A 9,522-nucleotide genomic window follows, 5' to 3' on the forward strand; every position below is an offset into this window, starting at 1 on the left:
GCTCAAATGCTCATCAATATTTTTCCAAATAATATATGCTACGTACGTAGCTCCACGCATTGGCAACCGAAAACCAATTAGAACCATGAAAATCGACGTGAAGAATTCGATGTTGGTTGCTCCGGCGGGGCCGACGCCGAACGTCAGCCTTTGGATCGCCAATGTTGATGTGGTGGTGGTCACCAACCATCTATCCAGTGTCTACTTTTATCGTCCCACAGCAGCGGAAGACTTTTTCGATGCGACGGTGCTCAAGGAGGCGCTCGGCCGCGCACTGGTGGCTTTCTACCCCCTTGCGGGGAGGCTGAAGTGGGATGAACATGGACGGATGGAGATCGACTGTAACGCCGAGGGAGTGCTTTTCGTGGAAGCGGAGTGCGACGGTGTGGTGGATGATTTTGGCGACTTTGCTCCGACGACGGAGCTCCGCCGCCTCATCCCGGCGGTGGATTATTCTCAGGGGATCTCAAGTTACCCACTGTCGGTGCTACAGGTGCTTTCGTTTCTCGTGTGTCACCATTTGGAATTGGGATTGTGATTGGGATGCATGCATGTATTTCATAAAAATGTGAATTAAGTTGTGAGATATTATTAAAATTATTTTTCTTCTGAAAAACTCGCCTCACGTTTTTTTTTAATCTTATATGACTAAAAAAATAATTATTTTTTTTATTACAAATATAAGTTCTAATATTAAATCATTCTAGTTAACTGTCGGTGACTCAATTGTACCACCAGCTTGCGGAAGATTTAGAGAAATGGGTATGATCAAATTCCTTTTTTGGGTCTAAATTTGCATGAGATCAAAATTTGCCCAGGCCCATAGCTATCTTTACAAAATGGGTTGATCTTGAAGGGGACCAATCCCACATTAATCAGAGGCTCATTGGCTCATATGAGGTTAAATGATCCATTGCTATCTTTGCTATAAAATCTTATTGTTTATATATCTATAACAATATCAAATCCTCCCAATTCGAATTCCTTTCACTTAGGAATAGTTTGGATAGAAATATTTCAAATTCTTGAATTTTAAATGCACTTTTGTTTAAAAAAGTAACAACATAAACTCAAATCCACTTTTTTATGTTCATATGTTAATTCATGATAGTTAACATGAATTTTAAGTTTATCCAATAATGTGGTGATTTGAAATCTATTTTAATCCATCTAAGTAATGTGTAAATAATTAAGTTATGAATTTAAGATTTCTTTATGCTTATTACACTAAAATTATAATCGAAATTCATATCCTAAATTCTCACTTCCAATTAAATAGGCCTATATATATATATATATATATATATATATAAATATATATATATATATATTCGTATTAAAAAAATCATTGAAAAAATAAATAATATACAAATTTCATATTAACTTTATTATCTACAAATTTCCTATTTAACCTTATTTAATTCATTCGAAAAATAATTGTATGTTTTTAAGACGTATTTTATAGAGATACATTATTTAAAATAAAGTAAAAAAAAGATATTGTTAAATAGTAGTACAAGTCATTAATATATTTGATTTTATTGTAACACAATCGAGCTAGGCAAGGAGGACTCATCTTCAATTTCAATATTCAATATCATCCAACCTCCATATCAGTTACTTCTTCATGGAGAAATGTTCTAATTTTTCTGTTAAAAAATTGCATATTGATCAGTTTGAATTGTCTTAAACGGTTTACATACAAACTGGAGTACAGATGCATGCATATATATACATATATAATATCCGCTCCTTATAATTAACTGATACAATTTACGTTTCAAATTCGAGTAAAACTTTTGTCATAAAACTGAAACTGATGACAATAAATGAACAGGTGACTTACTTCAAATGTGGTGGAGTTTGCTTAGGCGTTGGGAACCATCACACTGTAGTGGATGGAGTGTCTGGTATCCATTTCATCAACACCTGGTCGGACATTGCACGTGGCCTTGATATTACACTCCCCCCTTTCGTCGACAGGACCCTCCTCCGTGCCCGCGATCCGCCCCAACCCAAATTCGAGCACATCGAGTATCAGCCCCCTCCATCCATGAAACACACAAGCAAACTCGATGAGTCCCCCGAAATAGCTGTTTCCATTTTCAAGCTAACCCGTAATCAGCTCAACGCCCTCAAGTCCAAGTCGAAAGAGGAAGGGAACACGATCACTTATAGCTCCTATGAAATGCTGGCAGGCCATATTTGGCGATGTACATGTAAGGCTCGGGGGCTGCCTCAAGATCAAGTAACAAGACTGCACATTGTAATAGATGGGCGATCCAGGCCCGTCCCTCGCTTCCACCAGGCTACTTTGGCAACGCGATATTCTCAGCCACTCCGATGGCTGTATCTGGCGATCTGGAATTGAAGCCCATCTCATATTCTGCAAGCAAAATTCATGACGCGATAGCTCGGATGGATGACGAGTACCTGAGGTCCACTATTGATTATCTGGAACTGCAGCATGACCTGAAGGCTCTAGCTCGCGGGCCAAGAACTTTCAACCACCCGAATCTTGGGATCACAAGTTGGTCTCGACTGCCCGTCCATGATGCAGATTTCGGATGGGGCAGGCCGGTCTTCATGGGACCAGGTGGGATTCAGTTTGAAGGTTTAAGCATCATCTTGCCTAGTCCAACAAACGATGGGAGCTTATCGGTGGCCATCTCGTTACAAGCTGAGCATATGAAGGTTTTCAAGAAGCTCCTGTATGACATCTGAGTCCGTTTTCATTGCTGCCTTGTTACTTTACTCATCGTATGAATTTGCAGTTTGTGTGATCAAGAACAGTTGTTGAAATATATTACAGCAAGTTCTTGAAATGTAAGGACCCGATTTTACTATATTAATTAATTTGTGTGTTAAAAAAAATATGTATTTAGAAATATCGGTTTATACACGATATTAACATGTATTTTGAGAGCACACAGGAGTTGAAATAACTCAAATCGGGTCAAGTTTTAACCCCGAATGAATAAAACAAGATACACATTAAACTCATACATATCCATATACAGATATATGATATATATATATGCTATTTTCCACCGTTTCTCTCTCCTCCATCCGCCTGCATCGCGTCTTCTTCTTCATTTCTTTTGTTTTCTTTTCTTCAAATTTTTCTATCGCTTCAAATCTCTGTATCTCCTTCGTTTTTGGCCGGATTTCAAAAGTAAATATAGTTCTGGAATCCTCTCGACGAGAGCTATCTTTCGGTACCTATATTTCATATTTTTATTGAGATTTCCGGAAACCCGTCGCACTAGCCGCCGTCGTTCACCGCCGTTCGCCGTCGCCGATCGCCGCCGGAGTGTAGAGGGTTGTTGTTTCGGTTGATTGGACCTCTAATTCGAATATTGAGGTAGATTTCGAGATTAGTGTTTCGAATTTTGGGAATTTTGATTCGATTGACTTTCGGTAATTGATATTTGATTTATTATTGGTTGTAGGTATTATATCGGACTCGATTGGAGGTATTGGCTATTTTTCCGAAATTATTCTAGCATTATTTCGAAATTTCAGATTATTTATATTTAGGTAATTCGACTTTTAGAGTCGTATATTCGATATTTGGTCATTAATAGGATGTTTTAATATTAAATATGAATTTTAGGATTTATGAGCAAATTTTTTGGAATTACAGATTTTGAAAATTTGGGATTGGAATATCCGAGAAATATTTGGGATAATTTCTATGGTAAATTAAGAATTGGTTGAGGTACGTATGAGCTGTTTATATTACGACGCCTATAATGGCATGTAATGATATTAAGTATTTTGTAATGAGTGATAACGTGTTTTATGTGCTTATGTGGATTATATGATTGCATTCACTCATTTTACTAATTTTTCATAGCACGTTGAGCCTTGACTCCTTTGATTGCTATTGATATTGATCTCTTGAGATGTATTGAGTCATCGATGGAGCGAGTGACATTATTTATTGCACTCCTGATGTAACACCCGGTATTTTTAATTACATAAATCCGCCTGCATAATTAGGATAATTAATTAATTAAATTTATGATTTATGGGTTAAATAATTATGTGAATTATTTATGCATGATTTAATTTATTTTTAAGCATTTAACCCATAATTAGTGATTTTTATGATTTTTAGTATTTTTATTGTTTAATCGCGTAGACGGGACCGTGGACGGACGAGATGACAACTTTTCACCCAAATTATTTTATGAGCCTTTTTGGATCCTTAAAATATTATTTTGAGTTTTATTATCTCAAAATTTTAAGTATTTAATTTTATTTAATTTTAGGGGTCATTTTTATCCAAAATTAGTCAAAATATTGACTTTTTAGTATTTTTAAAATTCCCCTAAATTAATATTTCGGGATTTTCAATAATGTTTCAGATTTTTTAAGGATTTCTTTTAAAAGTTTTGGTTAAGTTATATTTTATATATATTATATCCTTAATTATATATTTAATTACCCTATTTTCTATTAAATCAAAACCTAAACCTATCCCTACCTCCCACGTTTTTTTTTTTTTTTTTCCACTCAGCCGACACCCACTATTCATCATCCTCTCCATCGGCCGAGGCAATCTCAAGGACTCCATAGCCGATCCCCTCAAGTTTTTGGGTTGGTTTTTCGTCGCCCCGTCGTCCCGGAATCGTCATATACGCCTTCGTCTTTCCATTCTACGGTGCAAGGCATGTTCCTTTCCATTTTAATGTGCCATATTAGTGATTATATGTGTGTGTGCGTGAGCAGTAGCTTCTTCTCAGATTTTTCAAAATACAACTCGATGGGTTTTGTTGGATTGAAGTACGTGGTTTTGTGTTCGTTCATCTCACGTTCTTCCTTGCATGGACGGTCCTAAGCTGCTGGCTCATGTTCAGTAGGTGTGATAGAGTTCGTAGGGTCAATCCAAGGCCGGTCTAAGTCGAAGTCGAGAGCCGGCCGATCGGGAGAAACCATGGTTGCACAGTAGGTCGTAAGTTTACGGGATTTCCGAAGCGTCGCTCGCTAGGACTGTGTAGGGATCGAGATGGGTCAAGGTATGGCTCGTTGGAACCGTCCGGGCGTGGGTCACGTCGGGGTGGCGGAGCTCCGGCCGGTGGGTGGCCGGAGCTGGCCGGCAGCAGGCCGCAAAGCCTGCTGCTCACGGCCGAGGAAGAGCTAGGTAGAATATGGGGGTGTCGGGTTGGGTGGTCTGGGTGGGTTTGGATCGGGTAGTGGTCTTGGGTCCGGGTCGGGTCAGTAGGTTAGTGGGTCGGGGTAAGTGGGTCCGGGTCCGGGTTATTTCAATTGGGCTCGGGTATTTTTATTTTTAAGTTTTTAAGTTAATTAGGAATTAAATGGACTAATTAAATTCCCAAAAATTTAATTAGTACCATTTAATTTATTTGGGTTCCATTAATTTATTTTGGGTTAATTTAATTATTTTTTTGGGCTTTTAATAATTTTTATTTAAATTTTTAAGTTGGCCAGAAATTTTTATGGGCTTGGGAGCCCATGAAAGTTATTGGGCCTATTATTGGGCTTTTGGGCCCAATAGGCCAGTTTCAGTGTTATTGGGCTTAGTGTAAATTTAATGGGCTTAATTAATTTAATTGGGCTTAGATTAATTAATTGGGCTTAAAGTTTAAGATATTGGGCTTAAGTATGCTAATGGGCCAGATTTAAGTTAATGGGCTTGAGTGTAGGGCCAGCAGTCCAGGACCATCCATGAGAAAATTGCATGTGTCCTGATTATATATTTAATTATTTTTATGCATTTAAGTTATTTTAATATTTATATGTTAGTAAGAAAATTAAATTAAATATATATGAAGGACACACAATTTATTTAAGTACATGCATTCATGAAATCAATTTTTATGCTATGATTTAATTTCTATGGTTGAGCAAATAAAATATTTTAGGTGGAAATTGAAGTAGTGTGGCCATTTATGTATGGGCAGTTTCTGTCATTTATGTATGGGCAGTTTCTGCCATTTATGTATGGGCAGTTTTCTGCCATTTATGTATGGGTGGTTCGCCACCAGCCTCGTATGATGGTTTCTTAGACTGATCAGTCGCACTATGGGTCACACTTACGGATAGGACCACTCGATGTTCAGAAAATAAATGCTCAACAACTTATGTATGTATGATATTATGTATGTTATGTATGTTTATTTATGTAATTTATGTTATGTAATTTTTAAGCATGCTCATTCATGTATATGTATGTATTAGTATTAAATTGATTTAAATTATTTTAAACCCTTGTTAGTATGCATGTTGGGCCTCTAGGCTCACTACACTGATATGGTGCAGGTGAGTACGTAGAGGAACAGGTTACTCCTACCAGTGGTGAGGACGTATGAGCAGAGCTGCAGTAGCCCCGTGACCGTGACAGCTTCTGAGTCACCGTGCATGTTGTCATGATACATTTTAATATTTTTAGTGCATGCACACATGTTAATTATTTTATTTATGCAGTATATTTTTAATTATTGTTTTGACTCAGATAGTTATTTAAAAGAATGCATTTTTCTTAAGTATTTAATTATTTATTTATTTAGTCGTGTATTTATTTTAATTATTTTATTCTGTGCATATATGTATGGGCATATATGTACATATATTTATTTAGTAGTATAAAAAAAAAAAAAAAAATTTCCGCATATTTATTTATTATAGAGTTAGGGTCGTTTCAGTTGGTATCAGAGCACGGTCCTTGGAGGGGCACTACTGCTATGCTAGCTCAGAAATCCACGCTACCGGTCTGTAAGTTTTAATGTTTATAGTATGATTTAATTTCTATAATTTAAGTTAGCCTTAAATTTTAAACACTTAGTTATGCAAGGCGATTTACGTAAATAAATATGTGGTGGTGCAGAATGCCTCCCAGACCAGTGAACCGACGTGGGGGACCTCCACCTCCACCTCCACCGCCACCTCAGCAGCACCCCATGACAGCACTGGAGCAGGCCAGTGCCACGATGATGGCGGGTATTACTGCCTTGCTGGAGCAGCAGGCTGCCCGTCCCAGACTGTCCCACGAGGAGGACGTCGCAGAGAGGTTCCAGAAGAAGGGGCCTAAGGAGTTTGTGGGGACCACCGATCCGTTGGTGGCTGAGGGATGGATTCGCTCTCTTGAGTCCATCTTCGATTATATGGGGATCACAGACACCGACAGGGTGAGCTGTGCGACGTACATGATGCGAGGCGATGCAGCCCTTTGGTGGGAGGGTGCAGTCAGAGGAGTCCATCTACCTACACTGACGTGGGCTGAGTTCAAGCGTATCTTCTACGCCAAATATTTCACTGAGGATGTGCGCAGTCGCATGATCCGAGAGTTCATGAGTCTCCATCAGGGGGACAGATCTGTGGTGGAGTACGTGAGCCAGTATGAGAGGGGCTGTCATTTTGTGCCCATGATTGCTGATAGTCCGCAGGAGAAGCTGCGACAGTTTGTTGAGGGCTTGAGGGCTGAGATCAGGCATGACGTACGTATGGCAGACGTCTTTACATATGAGTCTGCAGTCAGCAGGGCCTTGCGTTCCGAGGAAGGACGGAGGGAGATACAGAGAGAGCAGCAGGGTAAGAGGCAGTTTGTGCAGACAGGGTATCAGCGACCATCTTCGCAGCCACCTGCGAAGAAACAGTCTACAGGGCCATCTAAGGGCCCGAATCAGCAGAGGCCTCAGGGGAAGCCACAGCAGCAGACTAGGGGCGGGGCCCCTACTCCAGGGAGATATCCAGTGTGTCCGAAGTGCCAGAAGATGCATTCCGGGCAGTGTCTATTGGGAGCAGGAGTCTGCTATCGTTGCAAGGAGCCAGGGCATCAGATTGCCAACTGCCCGCAGAGGCAGAATGTCAGTGGGCGAGTTTATGTGATGCAGGCTGAGGAGGCAGACCCAGATACCTCCTTGATCACCGGTATACCTAACCCCTAGAACTTTTTCAATTCTTTGCTTTTGTTTAATTGCGATTATAACTGAATGCCTGTTACATGAGTTTAATTATCAGCATGCTAGAATAAGAATTTTGTTTCTTTGTGATTAGAATTAAGGATTTTAGTGTTTTAACCTTGGGAGCATAGTGGTGTGAATTGTTGGGAATCTTCTGCGTGCAGGGAGAATTCTAGTTGGAGGCAACTCCACGTTTGCGTTGCTAGATTCAGGAGCCACGCATTCGTTTATCTCCCGAGATTTTATCAGACGGATAGGCATTTCACCGGAGGTTGTAGACAGTGGTTACGATGTTACCATGCCATCCGGTCAGATTATCACTACCACTAGTGTCATCAGGGATCTGGCATTGGAGTTGCAGGGACACTCCATTCGAGCAGATCTAGTGGTTCTTCCATTGACTGGGTTTGACTTGATTTTGGGTATGGACTGGCTATCAGTTAATGGAGCTTCGATTGATTTCCGACGTAGGACAGTGTCAGTGAAGCCAGCAGGAGGTGAGATGTTTACTTTCTTTGCATCTCAGTCTAGCAGTATTCCTCAGATGATATCACTTGTTCGTGTGAGGAAATTATTGCGCCATGGATGTCAGGGCTTTCTTGCTAGTGTGGTCACTACCTCAGACGTTTCTAGCAGATCTCTATCAGATATAGAGGTGGTACGTGACTATCCAGATGTTTTTCCTGACGATGTTGCAGGAGTTCCACCAGTGAGAGAGGTGGAGTTCAGTATTGAGTTGTTGCCGGATACTGTGCCTATCTCTAAGGCACCGTATCGACTTGCTCCTACAGAGATGAGAGAGTTGAAGGAGCAGATTCAGGAGCTGCTGGAGAAGGGCTTTGTTCGTCCTAGCTTTTCTCCATGGGGAGCTCCAGTGTTGTTTGTGAAGAAGAAGGACGGCAGCATGAGATTGTGTATTGACTACCGAGAGCTCAACAGAGTCACAGTGAAGAATAAGTATCCGCTACCGAGGATAGAGGATTTATTCGATCAGTTGCAGGGAGCTTCGGTATTCTCCAAGATCGATCTGCGATCTGGTTACCATCAGCTGAGATTCAGAGATTCAGACGTGTCTAAGACTGCCTTTAGGACACGATATGGGCACTATGAGTTCTTGGTGATGCCTTTTGGGTTGACCAATGCTCCAGCAGTTTTTATGGATCTCATGCATCGTGTCTTCCAGCCGTATCTAGATCAGTTTGTCATTGTATTCATTGATGACATATTGATCTACTCGAGGAGCATTGAGGAGCATTCACAGCATTTGCATACAGCCTTGCAGACTTTGAGGGAGCATCGACTGTTTGCAAAGTTCAGTAAGTGTGAGTTTTGGTTGGAGCAAGTGGCGTTTCTAGGCCACATTATTTCTAGGGATGGGATTGCAGTGGATCAGTCCAAGGTGCAGGCAGTGAGGGATTGGGGGATTCCAAAGAATGCTTCGGAGATTCGTAGCTTCTTGGGTTTAGCAGGATACTATAGGAAGTTCATCAAGGGTTTTTCCTCTATTGCAGTACCCTTGACTTCCTTGACCAAGAAGAACGCGAAGTATAGTTGGAGTCCAGATTGTCAGAGGAGCTTTGATCAGCTGAAGGAT

At 40.4% G+C, this 9,522-nt stretch overlaps 1 pseudogene; it reads left to right on the top strand.

Annotated features, from left to right (window-relative positions):
- On the top strand, positions 1-2,831 carry LOC140865587 (shikimate O-hydroxycinnamoyltransferase-like; annotated as a pseudogene).
- Positions 2,832-9,522: the final 6,691 nt, after the last annotated feature.

This window comes from Henckelia pumila, chromosome 4 (assembly GCF_033568475.1).
Source record: "Henckelia pumila isolate YLH828 chromosome 4, ASM3356847v2, whole genome shotgun sequence".
Lineage (NCBI taxonomy): Eukaryota > Viridiplantae > Streptophyta > Magnoliopsida > Lamiales > Gesneriaceae > Henckelia > Henckelia pumila.